This window comes from Gymnodraco acuticeps, unplaced genomic scaffold, assembly GCF_902827175.1.
Source record: "Gymnodraco acuticeps unplaced genomic scaffold, fGymAcu1.1, whole genome shotgun sequence".
In the NCBI taxonomy this organism is placed as follows: Eukaryota; Metazoa; Chordata; class Actinopteri; order Perciformes; family Bathydraconidae; genus Gymnodraco; species Gymnodraco acuticeps.
The window spans coordinates 877650-899135 of NW_022989917.1; the positions used below are offsets into that span (position 1 = coordinate 877650).

Consider the following 21486-nt stretch of genomic DNA (forward strand, 5'->3'; position numbering starts at 1 on the left):
CTTGACTTGGATCTACTCCACAAGATCAATGACAGTTTTGTCTCTGTTTACGCTTTGTCGGAGTTTTGAGGTTTTTACAACCCCACTCGGCTCCGCGTGTCGTTTTGGCGAGTCCTGCTTAAAATCATAACAGGAAGGGAATCAGAGAACACCAGGATACCAGTTTAAACAATAATCTGTTTTAATTATAAAAGGTAATAATTCAATGCAATATAATACATTACAATACAATATAATACAATACAATTATACTGTAATGTAAGGAGTAGGCCCACTCCTGCCCTGGTTCGCGTGCTGCGTAGATCCTTCGGTCCTGGCAGCCCGAGAAGAGAGAGCGAACGCCAGGACTCAACAGGAGATATACAAGAATAAACAGGAGGGGTTAGGTCAGCTGGTCATCTTTTCAGGTCATCTCATTGGGAGATGCAAAAGATGCTGTGTCACAGTGAATCAGCGCGGGCCAGCAGAGAACAAAACAGGCTCACTTTGCAACAAAACACATCTTATCATGTAGCTTATCACATAAGTCATATGTGTTTCTTTATGAAAGCCATACTTGTTGGAAATGTAACAGTCATCATCTCATGACCTCCTCAGGACCAGCTCACCAACAACGCCTAACTGTCTTCATACCCCCAGGCCATCTCTGAACTTCCATCCACCCGAAGTCAGCTCACCCAGAATCAGAAGGACCATTATCTCTCTAATTGTGTGTGACTCAATTCTCCTGCTCTTTTAGGAGTCTTGAAATGAACGCACATACATTTCTCTCACAAACTAACACTTAACATCCCATAGCCTATATCAGGTGACATAAAAATGAATATACCAGAATTACGCTGTATCAAACTTTTTGCCATAATACTTTACATCAATCTCCACAGCTTCAGAGTTGAGAGAGACATGTTTTAGAGTTGCTATCATAGGACCACCGTGACCACCAAACCACAACGTGCAGCATTGTGGTTTGGTTTGGTTTCTATGCAACGCAGAGTGTTGCGTTCATGGTCTGTACTAGTGTAGGAATTTGGCAACGGGAGGCTGGGCCACTCGGGAGTTGGTTCTGGGTCGCATCTGGCCCGCGGGCCGCCATTTGAATAGGCCTGCTTTAAGGTATGTAAATAATATTGAAATCAATGAGTTCTTCATCCGAACATTGCATGGTACATAACTCATAAAAGAAAAAAAAATACAAATAAGAATACATATTCATCATAAATATGAAGTTTTTCATTTGTGCATAACTTCTAGCTTAAACCTTTAATGTCACTTCGTAAAATAACAGCAATTAGCTTGGTATGGAAAACGTCTAACTCCCTCCTTTCACATCATAAATCATCTTCTTACTGTATCTGGTGTAAAGGCACTTGTTCTTTTACAAAGTATAAGAAGGATTAAACTATCTGAAAATAGCTAAATATTACTCTTTATTTACTTTTACTGTGTCTCTGGTGTAATTTATGAATCTCTGCTGGTTCTAGTAGATATAGTTCTCCCCATCCACATTCTTGTTGGTTGTGGGACAGAGGAATAATAATTCAGAACCTGCTGATATTTGAATCTTACTACTGGGCATATGTTACAAACAAAAAACATCTTCATGGTGAACTAAATAAAATCCTTGTAATCTTTCTCAAATCTAAATATAACAATGAACTATTCCTGTTTGTGGTAAAGACACACACTAACGTTATGTAATACAATTTCATTATGGATTCAAAAACAACTAAAGTCATGATACTGTCGGAGTGAATGATTTCCTGAGTGTATCTGTCCTGTAAGGTCAACCCTGTCTCCTAAAAATTACGTTCCCACAGAACTAAACTGCATTCTCAATTACGTTTAGCTTGAAACGTATTTACTCCCACGTTACGTTCGTTATGAACGTATCTAAAATACGTTTATTTTCTACATATCTTCTAGAAACATATTTTCTCCCACGTTACGTTCCTTATGAACGTATCTTAAATACGTTTATTTTCTACATATCTTTGCCATTTATTGTCTTGCTTATAATAATGACAATAGTCATTTATAAATATCATTTTAGAGCACACCTTTGAAATCGAGAATCGGGCTCGATATATGGTTAAATTAAAATCAGTAGGCGAGGCTGTAATTTCGCCAGCTGTTACTCATGAGCGAGGCAGAAAATAATAGTTTTAACATGACAAAAAGCTGCTGTGTCGTTTACCTCAAACATTAAAACAAATCCAGAGTTACGTGTTTCTGTACTTCCTCTAAGAAGAAAAGACAGTAAAAGAAGAGCTCTGTGGCTTCAGGCTTGATCGCCGTTCAAATGACAGCGTTGGTTTCCCCAAAAGTGGGCGGGGCTGTAAAGTGACGTAGATTTTACTATCATCTATTATTCAAAACCATTCTATGTATTCTAATGTAAATTACATGCCAGTGTTTTATCTTTTTATTTATTTGTTTTTATTTTAAATCGTATAAACGTCTGTGAGGAAAATAAATGGGGTTTAGAGCCTCAAAATACTGAAATCTGTATTTTTTAAAATCTTTTCCTTCTAATTTGTTATTCTTTTCTAAATAACACACTGTTATTTACTCAACAATAACACACAATTATCCTTGTTTTTATTTATTTGTTTAATTCTATAATCTTGGGCTTTTTAGCTGTAAATAAAGTCACCAGAAACAGACGGGACATTTCGAGATTTAGGATGGCCGAAGACACTACACTACCCATAATCCCCAGCGATCGTTTGGGACTACAGTCCCGTTGACTAACCCCGTGATGTTGGAGTGGCAGTGCGCCAAGGTTACGCCGAGCGTCAAGCTCTTTGAAATGGAACGAAACCACGGCAGACTATTCAAAACTGGACTCGAACGCCCCCCGATAAATACACATGCTGGCTATTGTGTTTCGCAACATGTTCTCTATGGCACGTATCTACTGGGAATTGTAGTTTTAAAAGACGTTTTTCCCAAAATTAGAAGTTGACAGTATTAAACTGTGTACAGCCCTGGAGGTTTAGGCGATAGGAAACATATTGGTGTGTACACATTTAAAACATGTAATTACTAAATGGGTAAAAATCGCTTATATCCATAATGGGCAGCATTAATATATACCCACACGACAGCTCATTGTTACTTTGTAATTCTACTCCACTACAATTCAGAGGTTAACCTGGTATTTTTACTCCACTACATTTAGTTTAGTTACTTTGCAGATTCTGATTAATGATGTGAAATATAAACAACCCTTAAAGCAGACTTTAGTTACACCTGAGTAAAATTCAGGGAAGGTGATTGTCAAGTGCCAACAATCAGGAGAGATATTTGATAGGTGGTGATTGAGAAGACGAAACATTTATCTGCGGATCTCTATAAAGTATATTCATTACTCGTTATTCTCTACTAATAGTTAATTAAAAACTGTATAATGCCTATTTTGCACATCCCTTTCAAGATTTCAAGATTTTCTAAGGTTTCTTGATCATATACACAACTTGGGTCGCAGGTTCCTCAACAGCGCATTACAAGACATCTATCAATATGTGTGTACCTCCACCATTAAACTGTCATATTCTGCACATTTCTTATTCTATCTACATACATAAGAGTATAATTAATGTGTATAATATCAGTTAAAAGAAGTGCTTCAACATAGTTAACATTGCAGGAAAGCACTATATTAGACGTTAAGTACTTTGTCAGGCTTAATATTCATCGGTAGATAGATACCCCCAAAGCTTTTTTCTTGTTTAAAATAAGACCTTAACCTAAAGTATTCTTTAATGTGTTAATAAAGGTTAATTCGTTTTTCTGTTTTGCACATCCTCCTATTAATATCTTTGTACATCCAGCACTAAACTGTTTTATTGTAGAGATCACTTATAGTATCTTTTTGACTTTGTATATTCTATATTTCTATCATTGACCTTCTACTTTCCCCCTATGAAAGTATGTACTCTTAATATTGTTTTCATCAAATAACATTATTCAACAAAAATAATTCAATAACGTGCTTTAACCACTAGGCGGTGCACACAAGGTACACACAGCATACTAATAATAACTTTGTATTATTAGTGTAGAACACTTATGTATGTATAACATCTGAAGATGTGTAGTTTTATTCATGTTTTTACATAATTTTACAGGATATTGCTATATTATTTCACATGTTTTACTTCTACACATTAATATCTGATTTGTAAAACATCACAGACAGAAAGGTATATCCGTCATTTAATGGTACGCTATTGAAATTCTGAATCCATAGATGTGTCTCCCATCACCCAAATCCCCTGACTATTCTCTCAACTCAGTATTTACATTCTTATATTCAAAGAAAATCAGTAATATCTTTAAGTCCTTTTCTATCAGCTGTGCACCATTATGGTGTAAATATAACCTATTATCTACCAATTGGATCAAATATAAAAGTCAGCCGAATTACTATTGATACTGCAAGGAGACGTATTTTGTGAAAAGAAATTGAAGATGTTGTTTAATTGTTGATATATTTATGATCCACATCAAGTATTCAGTTTTGGCGGCAGTTCCTCATGTTTGTCTAGAAGTCTTCTCATCAGGGCTCTATAAATAAAGAACTACGGCAGATGTATAATATTTAATGCAGCCGAACCGTGTATTACAATGCCGTTATGTGATGACTTCCAAAGAGAAAAGCAAGAACACTCGGAATTAGGTATTATTTTATTTTTCGTTTTCGGATATCACAACTTATTAACACCATATACCAGCGTTTATTGCGGCTAAAACATCCAATCAACGAGCTTCAAGCTGAGGATCTTGGGTAATCAGTTCGGTGGGTTTGTGGTGTGTATCGCTCGAAATGTCCCGCCTGTTTCCGGTGACTTTATTTACGGCTAAAAAGCCCAAGATTATAGAATTAAACGAATAAATAAAAACAAGGATAATTGTGTGTTATGGTTGAGTAAATAACAGTGTGTTATTTAGAAAAGAATAACAAATTAGAAGGAAAAGATTTTAAAAAATACAGATTTCAGTATTTTGAGGCTCTAAACCCCATTTATTTTCCTCACAGACGGGAAAAATGTCCGACATTATACGATTTAAAATAAAAACAAATAAATAAAAAGATAAAACACTGGCATGTAATTTACGTTAGAATAAATAGAATGGTTTTGAATAATAGATGATAGTAAAACGTCACTTTACAGCCCCGCCCACTTTTGGGGAAACCAACGCTGTCATTTGAACGGCGATCAAGCCTGAAGCCACAGAGCTCTTCTTTTACTGTCTTTTCTTCTTAGAGGAAGTACAGAAACACGTAACTCTGGATTTGTTTTAATGTTTGAGGTAAACGACACAGCAGCTTTTTGTCATGTTAAAACTATTATTTTCTGCCTCGCTCATGAGTAACAGCTGGCGAAATTACGGCCTTGCCTACTGATTTTAATTTAACCATATATCGAGCCCGATTCTCGATTTCAAATGTGTGCTCTAAAATGATATTTATAAATGACTATTATCATTATTATAAGCAAGGCAATAAATGGCAAAGATATGTAGAAAATAAACGTATTTAAGATACGTTCATAACGAACGTAACGTGGGAGAAGATATGTTTCTAGAAGATATGTAGAAAATAAACGTATTTGAGATACGTTCATAACAAACGTAACGTGGGAGAAAATACGTTTCTAGCTAAACGTAATTGAGAATGCAGTTTAGTTCTGTGGGAACGTAATTTTTAGGAGACAGGGTTGGTAAGGTACGTCATTCTCTGCTTGGATCGTGTGCAGAAATCCCATCGATTGCACCTGGCAATACGGCTTCTACCTGTCTATTATCAAGCTGAAAAATGAATACAGAATTCCAACATACTGTCATCAAATGTCTTTCTATTATGAATTTAAATTAAATGTATATCCCCATAATGAACTAAACAATAAAGTCTATGGCTTTTACTTCTAATTCTTTAACAGGCTAGTTACAAGATGTTGTCTAAATTAAATTCGGTCTCATTACATTACTATGTTTTAACTTAACTGTAATATGTTCTTTCTACATTTCAAACCTCAGTTACTCTAATGTCTGTTAAAATATTACAAAATTGTTTCATTATCACCGGTCAACTTCTTCGGTATTCTATTCTGGAATTACATCTCTCACAGTAGCCCCTTGGCCACTGCTTCTGCATCTGTGTTACCTGTTATAATTCAATCAATATTTAGAAACATGTCAACATTCATCAAACAGTATCTTATCCCCAGATATGGATCAGGTTAATTATAAAACTATCATTCAATGCTCAGTTTGAACATTTGGGTTGGGGCGGAAGGTTTCTGTCAATCCTTAAAAGAAACATTTAAATTGTGAATTTTACAGCCATGTTGACATTATACACACTCCCCCCTTTTTACACATGAACTCATGTGTAACAAAACCCTGTAATGGGGAGGGGAAAAAAAAAAACTGTCAGGTAAATATTGGTTAGGGACATAACGAACATTATTTACAATTTTACATCCATTATCATTATTTCCACAGTAAACACTTCAGTGAAAATAAGTGTTTCTCTCCGTCCGTCTCAGATTTTAGTTTGAGTTTTACATTTGCAAACCGCTAAAATAGATTAGAAACGGGTCACATGTGCGGTTTCCCCTTTTTGTGGAATTTTTAGGAAACCTCTCGTTTCCCTTGGAGCTCCAAAATAATATGTTAGTACAAAAACATGCTTGGTTAGTTATTGTTTTAGAATCATGCAGTTACACTGATCACATGCCGGCATTCATTCACACTCACATCTGGTTGTCACGTCAGGTTTGGTCAGGTACACCCCAGAGTCAGTCATGGACAATGCTTTTGTCACACTGTCATTCAGGGTCAAAGGTCATTTGGTCTTGGTCTTTTGGCCATGTCGTGCTCTGCAGAGTCTTTTCAGAGGTATTTCAGCGTACCCTTTATCTACAAAAATATGTCATATGTGGAGCGCCATTCCTTATTCATTCACAATTTCAACTATGATTTTCAAGATGGTTCTAACTTTTCATTGGGACTTCTGCCTCCCACCTTTCCTGAAACTTGGTACAAAACTCACTTCCTTAGAGTACTACTACTACTACTGCAATTCATTTACACCTAATTAGTATTAAAATGTCTAATAGATCTATTTCAGAAACTTGTGTACATAACTATTATCTTGAATCAAAACATTACTAGGATCTGTGTAGCTCTGCTATGCATTTCATAACTCATTATACTAATTTATCCTTAGCAGTGTGTGGAACCTTGGGTGTCCGAACATGCAACAATTACTCCCTCCTTTATCAAGGATTTAAAACAGAAGTCATTTTATATTTCCATTTTAAAGCCCTCCTATGGTAATAACTATGCTACAATGGTGAAATCAATACTTTAGATTGGAATTTTATATGTGGCTTGGCACTAGCTCTCCCTTTAACATTATCCATACAAATAAATATTTGTCTTATAGAGTGGTTCCTAAAGCTATCCTTTTAATGGTGATCAATATTGTAACAAATGAGATCACTACTTTATTCACACGTGAATAAAAATCTCTTAAAGAATGATTTGTTAACATGATGAAAAGATTGAAGAATATGGTTCTACTCTGTCATGTCTCCCCCTTTATCCCTCAGTGTGTTTTAGGATGATTCTCATTTTACTGTAATAGTTTCCTCTTTACTGCTATTTTTAATTTACCAATTGATTAATTCATGGTTAATAAATCTTTCTGTCTTTACATATTTATGAAGTTAATTCAAGTTATTTAAATGTGCGTTTTGTGAATAAGTGTGTTTATGTGTAAACTCACTCATTCCCGTTCTCCTTTTCTCCTCCCCTGGTTTTCTCAAGCCGTGACCCCGGCCTCTTCACTTCTAATCGACCATGCCAACTCCTCTGATTCTGTCTTCTCTTCAGTCCATCAGCTGTTGAATCCATCCGCTGTAACTCTTTTAGGCAGCCATTGGCCCAGTTACATCTGCAGCCCCCATCATGCCACTGTTCTTGTACTGCTTTGCATTTCATCTCCTCCTTTACAGTCTCTCTGCTGTTTTTATGGAGGGCGGATTCTGCTCTCATGTCCCACACTTTGCTCTTGTGCCAAATCTCGTGGCTCAGCTTGGAACTTCATGCCCCGTCTGAGGGACTGATGAGAGTATCTCTCTGTATGTCAGTATGCTGTTTGGTTCTGGATGCCACAGGTGGAGATAGTTCTGGCTGCAGTTCTGGATGTAGTCTTGTTGTTGTTGTTGTTGTTGTTGTGGTTGTTGTTGTTGTTGTTTCAGCTCTGGTTCTCTGTCTGTTCGATGGAGAAGGAGGAGTCTCCTGTTGGGTTAGGTCTTTTGTCTGCTTGGAGGGTCGGGATCGTAGCCTTTCTAACTCAGAGGGGGAGTCCAGGTCTCGGGACGCATTACCTATAAGAAGTCTAGCACACTGAGGTTAAATAAATCCAACCCTTTCAACTCTGTCTCTTTCTAATCATACTATCTGTCTTAGTTGTTAAATGCCATCTAAACAACATAATTAATGTCTACTAATGATATTACAAAAACTCACTCTAAAAATTGTTTCATCCATTGCTACATATTTACCCAACACAACTCTGAAATACTTACATGTTTCCAGCATCACATATTCCACACACTACGAAAGAACATATCCATATTTTCTCCAATATTTTAAATCCCACTGTTACTTAGAACAATAGTAAACCTGCAGAGCACACTAATCAGATCTATGTCTACTTTCCATTATACTTATTACTTTTGCTGAACATTTATTTATATTGTCTAAATTCCTTGTCTGATGTGCAAACAGTTCGAGTGTAAAATGTGTTTTTCTCAATGTATTTACACTCTACAGATTCTTGAGTTTACTCATCTCCTGGTGCTGTCGTTGTAAAAAATGTTCAATTCCTTATTGTTTTGTACCAGTTTTCCAAAATCAGTTCTAACTGCCGTGCCGTTTCAGGAAAGGTGGCGGTACGGCTACACAATGTGTAAGTGGGTGCCAACATGTTCCTTTTTTAACTTTGATCCGGAGTGCATCTGCAGTGCGTTCTACAACTTCCCATGGTCCACTCCATACAGGTTGCAACGAGTTCATCTTGTGGATTTTTACATTTACCCAATCACCTGATCCAACAGAAATATTCGTCATGGCCCTGGCATATGCTTCCGCCTCAATATTTCTAATATCTAACACTGGTTCTCCTCTGTATTGTGAGGTGCTACTTTGTGGTGGATATTGCTGAGTTGGGCAATCTCTGGCCAGATGTCTACAATCTCCACATATGAAGCAGCCATCATCCCTTCTTCCTCTCCATTGTCCCTTTTGTTGATGCTGTATGGGAGTGTATACCTGTGCTTGCGGCTGTACTTGGGTAGGAAGATACACAGGTGTTTGCTGTTGAAGATACTGTGGTGCTTGTGGCTGTACTTGCGTAGGAAGATACACAGGTGTTTGCTGTTGAAGATACTGTGGTGGCTGTACTTGCATAGGAAGATACACAGGTGTCTGCTGAACCTGGTTTTTTTTCTGGTTCTGTGGACATACACTTCCTCCTCCGCTTTGTTGAACTGTTGGAGGTGTCCGCCCTGCCTTCTCTGCTAGTATGGCCATCTGCTTTGTCGATTTCTTGTTTTTATTAGCTTTGGCATCTTTCTCAGCTACTTGTATCTTCAAAAGTCTTAGTTGTAGTGTTTTCATTTCTTCGTCATTTTCCCACTTTGTTGCCTGGTATTTCATATCGTGGTGAATGAGATGTAGTCTCCATTCTTCAATGGGTTTAGCGACTAATCCCATCACGTCTCCCAGGCCTGCCTCCACTGATCGGGGAAGGGCTTTAATGACGGCGTTCTTCCACAGCATTACAACAGCCGGAGAAACGTCATGCCGTTCTCCAGTGTAGTCCTCCCACACTCCTTCACATCTCTTCAAGAAGGCATGCATGTCTTCCCCCGGTTCTTTTCTCAGGCTGTTGAGGGCATGTAAACTGCGTGTTGTCGGGTAGATGTGACGAATAGCAGCCCAATAATTCAACCTGATATTGTTGAATGAAGTTTCATCTGGGTCGTGCGTGCAATTGGCCTCGGAATCTACTTGCCTCTAGTCTTCCTTCTATCCGTCCAAGCAGGGCTCTCATGTCTCCAAAGCACAGGTGGTCTTGGACAGTGTACTTCTCCAGATCATTCACCCACTTCTGACCTCCTTTCGTGAGTGGAGGTAGCTTTGACACTAATGCTTCCATGTCCCTGTGAGTCCATGATTGGTATTGAAATCCTCCTCTTCCAGCCGCTATCTATGGCATGGAGGTGTGTGCACCGGTCTTGGTTATTTTAGTTGTCTTGGTTCTTCTAGTTTTGGGGCATGTCCCAGGGTAATTTTGCTCGTTTTCGTCGCTACTATTATTCTCAGGAGGAGATGCAAAACTGCGTTGTTGCTGTGACTGTTCATGGTATGGGGAGTGTCTACTGGTTTCAGACTGTGTACCGCTGTCGTCATTTTCATCTCCCTGTCCATTGAAATAGTCAGGAGAGTAGTTTGTTCGGCGTTTTCTTTGAGTTCTTCGTTCTTCTTGTTCTCTCCTTTGTCTATCTGCCATCATGTCCTGGAATCTTACATCTTCTTGTCGTCTTTCCACCAGAAGTTGTTGGTATTTATCTTCCTCCCTTTGTCTTTCTGCAATAATGTCATTATGGGCTTCATCTGCCTTTCGTCTCTCTTCCATTCCTCTGATGAGTTCTGCTTCCATTCTTCTGCCGAGTTCTGCTTCCATTCTTCTGCTGAGTTCTTCCATTACTGGCAGATCTTCTGCTGCTACCACATGTAAGCTGTTTGTCAATCCCTGGCTGGTATATTTTAGATGGAGAATCAGATTTGCAACCATAACTTTTCTTTTTTCAGCTTTTTTCATAGCGTTTTTAGCAGGTCCATACCGAGGGGGTTGTCCGGCTTTGATCCATGCTTTTTCCTGTTGTAGGTATTCAGCATTCTCATGTTCAACTACAGCTTTTCTATGGGCTTCCGTTGGTCCAGGTTGATCATCTGCTGGAATCAATCCTCTCGTTTGCCACTGCTTGAACAGTTCCTCTATTTGGTTCCATGTCTTCTGTCTTTTACTGGAAACTGTCCCAGCATCTGACCAGGTGTTTACTCTCTCCTTAATATCTGCAATTGTGCCTGGCACTGCGAGTGCTCTTAACTTGGTGTCTTCTGGCGACATGTTTCTTAAGTACACGGATAATATTATTAAGTTATCAAAAATGAATTACTAATCCTCTGAATAGTACCCTTGTATTCTTTATAAAGATATCCTATGTCATCTGAACTTAACTTTAAAATCTGGTTATTTATTTATTTTTTACAGAATTTGGAAAAATTAATTTAAATGTTGTAAAACTGAGATTGGAAAATCAAAATTAGACAAATTAAATTAAAATTTTGAAATTAAGCACATTTAAAAAATCTGAATAAATAAATAAATAAAAATGAACAGTGTATGGTTTTGACTTTGTAATATGAAAATAGGAATATGGTTTAAATCCAAATAAACCGTGTACAGTGTATACTCAAGTTTATGAAATTATGCAAATGTCATAAAATGTGTTAACTACAATACTTAAATTCAAAGAAATCACATGTAATCTTTATCTGTGTGGTGAAGAATGTATTAACTGTAATACTTATTATGTCCGCTAGGGGAGCTGTTTTATTTGTAACTCCTCAAATGTATCAACTAGTACTTCCGGTTCATAAACCTACTTCCTGTTTATTTCCTCAAAATATAAAGTTCAAATTACTTTCTTTGAAAAGCATGAAAAACAAAATAACTCAATCTACTCTCAACGTTCATCACACCATCCCTGTGTATTTAATCAGTAGTTACCGGTTGTATCATTACTCAAACTATTTCACCATCTAGTAATGCTAACTGGCTAGTTAACTAGCTTAGCAGTATAGCATTAACCTCATGTGACTGGGGGAAGATGAACAATGGGAACACTCAACATCTGCAGATAAATAACCACACTGCTTGACAATACAAAACAACACAATCTTCATTTATCTTAGCTCTAAATTCTATAGATGCTGACCTTAAAAGCTGATCTCATACCAATCTTGTACACAATCGTTTCGGCTTAGAACATCACACAAAAATATACTTTTCGGCTTAAAAACTCCACACAATATACTTTATTAAACCAGACTACGCAGGTTTAACATATCAAACATATAGACTAACATGAATGGACTAGGGCTGCACGATATTGAAAAAAACTGACATCGTGATTTTATCCCCCCCTGCGGTATATATTGCGTTTTTTTTTATAAACCTGTTAAGCCCCAAAGTCCCGGCAGGTACTTTACTTTTTTTTTCACGACACTGTGTCTCAGGGGATCTTAATATTTAAGAACCTATTAATGTGTTATACCAGATTAACGGAAATAATCTCAGCTAACTGACGATACAAACCATTTTTACCAAAAAAAAACACAAGTCTCATGAGAAACATCTAAATGACCCCTGAGCGAAAAATGCTAACGCACTTTGGCACAGCACTCAAGATAAAAGTACCCTTATTACTTATCGTAGCTGCACATACAAGATATCCGATTAAAGCTGAGGTTCCACAGATTATTTAGGTATATAGTATCATCACTGAGTAATCCGAACTCGGACAGGGGAAGCAAACACAGACATCACAACACGTACCTTTACGTAGCTTCTAGGGGAGATGTCTCACCGTAGCTGTCAATCCAACCCAGTCTCATGGCATTTCGTGTTCACCAACACGATTTTTAATCTATTGATTCGTTTTCACCAACACGATTTCCCCCTTTTTTTCGTGTTGCACAGCACGGTTTTAAAAGCAATGTATTTCTACTGGTAATGACGCTCATGGAAGCACGGCATTCATTTGTGTCGGCTGCCCTTAAAGGCAATGTGAGCGTCCATTCTCATCGGATAACGGAGAATTGTACACCCGGAAGTAAGTATTCCCCTTACTGTCGATTGATTTTACAGTGATATCTGCACTACTCATCGACTAAAAAACACCAGATTATCCTTGTTAATTACACAACATTGATTGGTTTAAATTGTGTGCAATGCTTTTGTATTTTTCCCCTTCGATTCGGAGAAACAAATATTTTTTCGGAGTAAAGGATAGCAGAATCAGCTATCGTTTGGACTACACCATGTGCTCTGTTTGACAAACCCCGTGTTAGTCCTCAAGCTCTGTGATTGGAGAGTGTGCTCAGAGGGTTACGCCGAGCCTCGAACAGCACTTGAAATGGGATGGAACCACGGCAGACTGTCCAAAACTGGATTTGAACGGGTCCACCACGCCCCCCCCTCCCCCACCCCGTCCCCCCCTCCCCGTCCCCAGAACTACACATGCTGGCTATTCTGTTTCGCAACATGTTCTCTATCTATGGCACGTCTCTACTGGGAGTCGTAGTTTTAAAAGACGTTTTCGTATTTCCCATAATAAGAAGTTGCCAGTATTAAACTGTGTACATCCCTGGAAGTTTAGGGGATAGGAAACACTCAAATTTAAAACATATAATTAATAAATGGGTGAAAATTGCTTGTGCCCATAATGGGCAGCATTACTATATATATACACACATGCCAGCTAAGGTCAGAAGAGCTTTATTTAACAGCTGGTCTTATGTTTGTGACCCCACAGTTGTTAATTGATAACATTACATTACATTAATTGATAAGCCTGAAACATGCACTTGTCAAGGTTCAGAGGCAAATTTTGCAAATATGGCAGTAGCCATCGATCAGCTTAAGATAAGATATACTTTATTGATCCCAAGTTGGAACATTTGCGTTACATCAGCATGTGTAACAGTTGTAAATATGCAGTGGTGTTTATTTGTAAATCATTTAGTATAATCACACAAATTCACACAGCCTCCCGGTCCTCCCGATAGCCAGTCGGTGCCTGCCGGTGAGCGTGGAAGTGTGGTCTGCCACAAGCGGGCGGCAGGAGCGGGGCTGTCAGCATCAGCTTATAGACGGTATTTTAAACTCGATGCGCTCTGAAACTACGGGGCGGCCGAGGAAAAAATTGTTCTTGTATTAACGCGTTAACTTGACAGCCCTAGTAAATACAGCTTATCTACCAATTGGATCAAATATAAAAGTCAGCCGAATTAGTGTTGATACTGCAAGGAGACGTATTGTGTGAAAATAAATGTAAGATGTTGTTTAATGGCTGATATATTTATGACCCACGTCACGTTTTCAGTTCCTCATGTTTGTCTAGAAGTCTTCTCATCAGGGCTCTATAAATACAGAACTACGGCAGATATGTAATATTTAATGCAGCCGAACCGTGTACTACAATGCCGTTATGTGATGACTTTCAAAGAGAAAAGCAAGCACACTCGGAATAAAGTATTTTTTTTAAGTTTTCGGTCTGTTTCCGGTATTTGTTAAGACGATGTGCTGTGAGATGTGAGACTGGAATTGCACATGGGAAAATAACGTAGGCTATCTTTAGATGCAGATTTTGTTAAACTAATACGTTTGCGCTGTGGACCAACACTATAAATTGACGGGGAAGGGGGTAGCAATAAAGATAACACCATTAAACAGTTACTAGGGGTGTAACGGTACACGTACCCGTACCGAAATTATTCGGTACGGGCCCTTCGGTTCGGTACAGGTGTGTACCGAAGTGTACCGAACGAATATAACGTTAAACGTAAAACATTGAGAACGTGAACAACTTTTTGGAAGTAATCTCAGGTGCTGCGTCGCAGCATTCAGAGTAATTTGCTCACATTGGGTTCAATGCGTCATAGAGCGAGCAAGTCATTTCATTGGATGAGAGGCATACTATGAGAGCTGGTCAGAGGGATGCGTTCAAATGTAGTCAGTAATTTGAGGAACTGTCGAAAATTAATGGCGAACGCAGATAAAGTTGAGCTCGAAAATCCTCCAGCATCATTGAAGTCTCCGGTTTGGGAACATTTTGGTTTCGCAGTTACGTACAAGGATGAAGGACAAAGACAGGTGGACCGAACCAAAGCTGTTTGTCGGCATTGTTCAACTAAAATTGGTTACGCGGCTGGCAATACATCAAACTTGCACACTCTTGAAAAGGCATCACCTGAACGTGAATATCACCGGTACCAAAAGAAAACAGACTGAAGTGCAAACCCAACTCCCACTAGCATGTAAGCCTCCACCACTCGCAGAGAGTTCAGACCGAGCCAAAGCTATTACAAACACCAAATATCCTTATGTTGCCATGTTAGCAAAGCGCTACCTGGCTGTATCTGCTACCTCTGTCCCTAGAGAGGGTGTTCTCCACCGCAGGAGACATTGTTAGTGCCAGCAGATCTGCCCTTTCAGCAAGCAATGTGGACAAGTTCATCTTTCTTTAAAAAAACATGAAAATACAATGACAAGCAAGTCCTAATGTCAAGCTGGCTGCTTAGGTACTAGCACAGTACAGTTCAAATACAGATTATTTCAGTTCATCGAAAAGCTGCACCTTAATGTTTATTTTATTATATTTTGTATTTATTTGAGTGAATATTCACAGTTTAATAATAATTAAAAACCCAAAACTAATAGTTTATGTTTTGTGAGTACTAGTAGCCTACAGTAAAGTTCAAATACAGATTATTTCAGTTAATCGAAATGCTGCACCTTAATGTTTATTTTATTATATTTTGTATTTATTTGAGTGAATACATTATTCACAGTTTAATAATAATTAAAAAAAAAAACCGTGACCAAAAAACCGAGGTACGTACCGAACCGAAATGTTTGTGAACCGTTACACCCCTAACAGTTACACAACATAACAGAAATAATATTGATAGCAGCATCCCTAGCAACCACCTTGGTAACAATGAAAACGTTGTATGGACACAATTTCCTGAAGTAATCTTCGTAATAACTAGCAAACTAAAGATCATACATCCACTGCACACATAATCTGAAATAACAACTCATATTTCCCGCATCAAATGACATCAAAACGCATTTTAATGGCCAAACTAACATTAAAATAGGCATTTTCCACCAAGAATAAAACGAAGTTCGGCCATGTTTTTTTTTTCTGCAGGGAGAAATTTGAAGATCGTGACATAGACGCCAGCCATTGGAATGAATGGAATTGCAGTTGGAGGTCAACCAATCACAGAGCTTGAGAACTAATGACAGGGCTTGTCAAACAGAGCACATGGTGTATTCCTAAACGATAGCTGGGGATTCTGGGTAGTGTAGTGTCTTCTGCCATCCTTTACTCGGAAAAAATATTTGTTTCTCCGAATCGAAGGGGAAAAATACAAAAGCATTGCACACAATTTAAACCAATCAATGTTGTGTAATTAACAAGGATAATCTGGTGTTTTTTAGTCGATGAGTAGTGCAGATATCACTGTAAAATCAATCGACAGTAAGGGGAATACTTACTTCCGGGTGTACAATTCTCCGTTATTCAATGGGAATGGACGCTCACATTGCCTTTAAGGGCAGCCGACACAAACGAATGCCGTGCTTCCATGAGCGTCAAATCCCGCCGCAGATGGGTATACATTGAAATCAGTTGAAAGCTATTTGCGTCCCTTTATGAAGCTGAAGGAGCCTAGGAGCGTCACAACTGCACGCCACGGGACCCTGACCAAACGTCGCTCCTGGACGATTATGGAGTGAGAGTGTGTTGTGTGGGAATTGATGTAAAGTATTATGCAGAAAATTTGATACAGCATATTTTTGGTATATTCATTTTAATGTCACCCATATATAAGAGGTGTGGTGCATCATAGTAGTAGTAGCGGAAAAATAAACCTATTAAACTAACTATACAGTGGCGAAAGCCTTGGTAAAAAGGTGCGTTTTGAGGGCTTTTTTGAAAATGTCCAGGGTTGGGGCGCTGCGGATTTCGGGGGGGAGAGAGTTCCAGAGGGTGGGGGATGCCACACTGAAGGCTCTGTCACCAAAAGTCCGCAACCTGGTGCGGGGGGTGGAGAGGAGATCCTGTCCAGATGATCTTAGCTTCCGGGATGGAGTGTGGTAGCGGAGAAGGTCAGACAGGTATTGGGGGGCGAGGGCATGGAGGGATTTGTAAGTCAGAAGAAGGAGTTTATAGGTGATACGGTGCTTGACTGGGAGCCAGTGTAGGTGGATCAGGGTGGGGGTGATGTGCTGCCAGGGCTTGGTGTGAGTGAGCACCCTGGCAGCCGAGTTCTGCACATACTGGAGCCTGTCCAGGGCTTTACTGGGAACCCCGAACAGGACTCCGTTGCAGTAATCCAACCGGGAGGAGACGAATGCATGAATGAGGGTCTCAATGTTCCCTTTTTCTTAAAAGTAGATTAGCGCAATAGTCTTTTTCTTCCACTTTTACATATAATCAAAAGGGTGGTTTTTTGGCTATCTGTGAGGAGGTCAAATGCAGAATTACTTGTGATTTCTGTTTTGAGTGAAAAGATTACCCGTTAAGTGTTTTTCAGAAAGTCTTGTTGCAGTCAGAGGCCATGAGTTTCTTAGGTAATCATCAATGGTCTTTGCAAAATAACAAGGGACATTTTCCCCAGATATAATGGTTACATTCTTCTTAAGTTAATAATGCACATCCTGCAAGCCTTGAGAATTGAGTCACACAGTTAAGAGAGACAATAGTCAGTCTGAATTGTCAATGAATGCATTCATTCCAGTAAACGCGGACTTCGAGGTGAAAGGAAGTTCACAGAAGCCCTTAAGCTAAAAGAACAATCAACTTTTGATAATGATAAAGATGTGTGTGTGTTAAAGATATGCAGGACAAGGCTCTTTGAGCAGCTATGTGAATACTGCTCAAACAATACCTGGGTTTGTGTTCTATTAACTTCTCTGCTTTATTCTTTCATAAATGTGAGGACTAAATTGCTATAAACATTGTGGAGTAGTTGGCTTAAACATGTTTAATTACTCTGTATGAAATAGAAGCAGCTTTTTCATGACAGAAGACTAGAGAGTGATGGCTTATTGATAAGACAAAAGTAACAGAAGTAAAGATATAGTAAAACAAGCTAAAATATAATGCTGCAATCATTGAGAAGCCTCAGTGGAAATATACTGTGTGAATACTGTGTGCAACAAAAACGCTGAGTTAACCAGATTAAGAACAGATGCATCCTGTTCTGTCCGTTCTGTCCAAACTGAAATGCCACAAGGTTGCAGAACTCATTGTTCTCACACAAAGTCACCCACCAAGCAGGCGCAACGTTTCCCAAGGGCAGTCTTGTGAGAACCTAAGGGTTGCTGGACAGCAAAGGCAGATTACACCAAGACAGAGCACAAAAGGTGGGGGCTACACAGCAAAAACTATAAGGACAGGATGTTTCTACAACTCGGCGCTCTCTTTAACTGGGATCTTACTCTGACGGACCTGTCACGGTGAGACCTCAAGAAGGAGTCCAAAGCGCTTTGTGGTATAGTATCAAATTGAATGTATTTGCTGAACTGTGATTAAAGTACCAAAGTAATATCAGAACCAAATCGGAGTACGAAGTCCAGTGGTGTTTGACTGTTTGACTATTGCCTCTGCTCTCCAGAAAAGAACGGTTCACCGGGAACATCGGGCCAGACCCTGCTCTGGCCATATCCAAACGATCTGCGCGGAGTACGGACTAGGTCCTGTGGACTCCAACAGCTTGGTGACCCCGACGTGATGGTCAGAGCAGGAGGAATTGGACACCGGTGACCTTCTGAGAGTAGACGGAATAAAACTTCGGCTTATCAAAAATCCCCAAAACACAGCTAAACCCGGGTAGGACACAGAACCAAGGTAAGCACCTACCTGTTACAGCTAAATGGTGTGATTGACATATTACAACATTTTAGAGTTGTGCTACGGGATAAAATAAGACGAATGTATAAACCAAACGAATAAAACAAACCAGAAAAACAGATAAAAAACTAATTTTAAGTTCAGCAACTGCATAACAAATTTGTGGGAGAAGAAGCGGGTGGAACCCGTAATTTATAAGGACTCGCCGTAGTCCAAGGGATGGTGTAAACCTGATCACCGTATCAGTTACCCGGAGCAGTATAAACCTAGTGGAGCGACACTAGTTACTAAGATAAAGCGTCAGCCTAATAACATACATTAGCAGCCAGGAGGTATAAGACTAGGAAAGACACTAGCGACCATAGAAGTAGAAAGAAAGGGAAAATGGAAGGTGAATTTGAGAGAGAAAGGAAGCAGGGCTTCTTGGTTCCAGCAACCCGTGGGGTTATATGGAAAAAATGGATGGAGGAAGGACGAAAACATCTGAAGGAAGAGAATTGGAATAAATGGGAGAAAAAGGTGGCACGAGTGTACCGCAATTTGTCAGATAATGGTATCTTGATGGCATACAGGCAGCATCACGTGGATGCACAAGGGAAGTCAATAGGAGGAAAAAGTCCAGCCGAAATGTTTGAGAAAGGAAAGAAAGACATAGAGGAACAACTAAAAAGACATAATTCCACAAAGTGTGGGATGTTCGGGAGAAAAGGACACCAAGATACGCGAGATAGATTAAAGGGACTAGTAAGGACTTGCCATGTCCTCATCTCAGCCGCAGGAACAGTAACAAATAGCGGAACGCCAGGGCCCACCCTACAAGCACCTCTTACAGAAGCAACACCCAGGCCAGCCCAAATCATAGTAACTCCCCCAACAGCCACAGGCACACAGGTGATAAAAACACCCCCGGGTTCTGAACCAGCCGTCCAAAACAGATTATATCCCGGACTCCCCAGCGACGGCCCGTTTTCGCCGCCCCCATACAGTCCGAATAATCCTTTTACTCAGGCCGTACTTTCCCCGATCAAAACACCCCCTCCAGGACCAAGCACAGGGGGAGTAGGAGAACACTTCTATCAAACCACACCAAGGAAAGTTTCCCCCAGTTACCATGGCCGGAGAAGAAATAGTCATAGACTACACAGACATGATAGACAGACATCAGGGAAAAAGGTACGTGCTGGTTATGATGGATGCCTACACAGGATGGCCAGAGGCCATACCCTGTGCAAAGGAAGACTCAAAAACTGTTATCCAATTCCTCGTTCAGTCCTACATCCCATGACATGGGTTCCCTAAAAAAGTTAGGAGCGACAACGGGAGTCACTTCAGAAATCATGACCTAGCCACCGTAGAAGCTTCTCTAGGCCTGACCCACAAATTCGGGGCAGTGTACCACCCACAGTCACAGGGAAAGGTAGAAAGGATGAACCAGAACATGAAACAGAAACTTGCCAAAACTATGGAAGAAACAGGGCTGAACTGGTTAGAGGCGCTACCATTGGTCTTACTGGTGATTCGTAGCACCATTTGCAGAACCACAGGTTTCTCTCCATATGAGATGACCCATGGACACCAGTTTCCTGGCCCAGGGGCAGGAACCACGGTTTCCAAAGAACTCTATGAACGAGTAGGGCATGAAGACTATTATTAACAACTAAAATGCCTTGTTCCAGAGTTCGCTGACGAATCCACAGAAACACGAGCCAAGGGACATACCGAAGAAGCTGAGGGTGGCAGAGACGTGGAGTACATCCGACTGAAGACGGTCAAACCCAAGTGGTGTGCCCCACGCTTCACCGGACCCCACAAGGTAACCCAGAGAACAGACCACACTGTGCGACTAGAAGGAAAAGGAGACACGTGGTACCACTGGTCCCGATGTGTGGCGGCACCAACTCCAACCAGGACCCTTGAAGACACGGCTATCGACCTAGAGGACCTCCACATCCGGTCAGCAGAAGGCACCCCGACCCAGGACCCCACTGAGGACAACGGAGGGGGCCCATCCACAGCCTAGGAGATAACAGCCGGCAAGGAGGCACGACAAGGGACCGCACCCCCTGAGCAGGCGGTACACCACACGCATTACATACACCCACCACAGTAGGAGATCCATTTAAACTGACACACAGGACTAAGACTTTGAAAAAGACAATGGCAAAAGGCAAAAGGGGGAGCCCTAGCTCTCAGCTCGCATACCTCGCTCTGGCCCTAATGGGGGTAATCATGATCGGAATCCTAGTGATACTACTTGGAGAACGACCCAGAGAGATCAACGATAACACACCAAGAAATGTCACTCCACCACCAAACCCCACACCACAAAATCACTCCAGTAAGACCCGTACAAAACGTGATGTTTCACAAACACGTGCCACGGTGTATACAGTAAATTTCACAAAATGCGACCAAAAAGCTTCACTTAAACGCGTTTCCCTTACACGGTGTATACCTGAAAAATCAAGAAACCCCTCTTTTGGTCCCGCGTGCCTGACATGAACTACACATGTTTAAATTCCACAGGCGGAAGACCACTAATCGGATTTAACAAAACCCTATGTACAACCATACTCCCCAAGAACCACACAGACCGAGGCATCATCCGAGCGGATGTTTGGTTCCATTACGGGGCAAATAAATTACATGATAGAATCCCTTTCAACTCCAGTGGTCTGTGTGCCTTAGTTAC

At 40.1% G+C, this 21486-nt stretch overlaps 1 long non-coding RNA gene across 1 annotated transcript; it reads left to right on the plus strand.

Annotated features, from left to right (window-relative positions):
* Positions 1-18370: 18370 nt before the first annotated feature.
* Positions 18371-20646, plus strand: LOC117542260. Its single transcript, XR_004568401.1, has 3 exons — positions 18371-18435; positions 18559-18791; positions 20471-20646. It is a non-coding gene; the product is annotated as an uncharacterized LOC117542260 (long non-coding RNA).
* Positions 20647-21486: the final 840 nt, after the last annotated feature.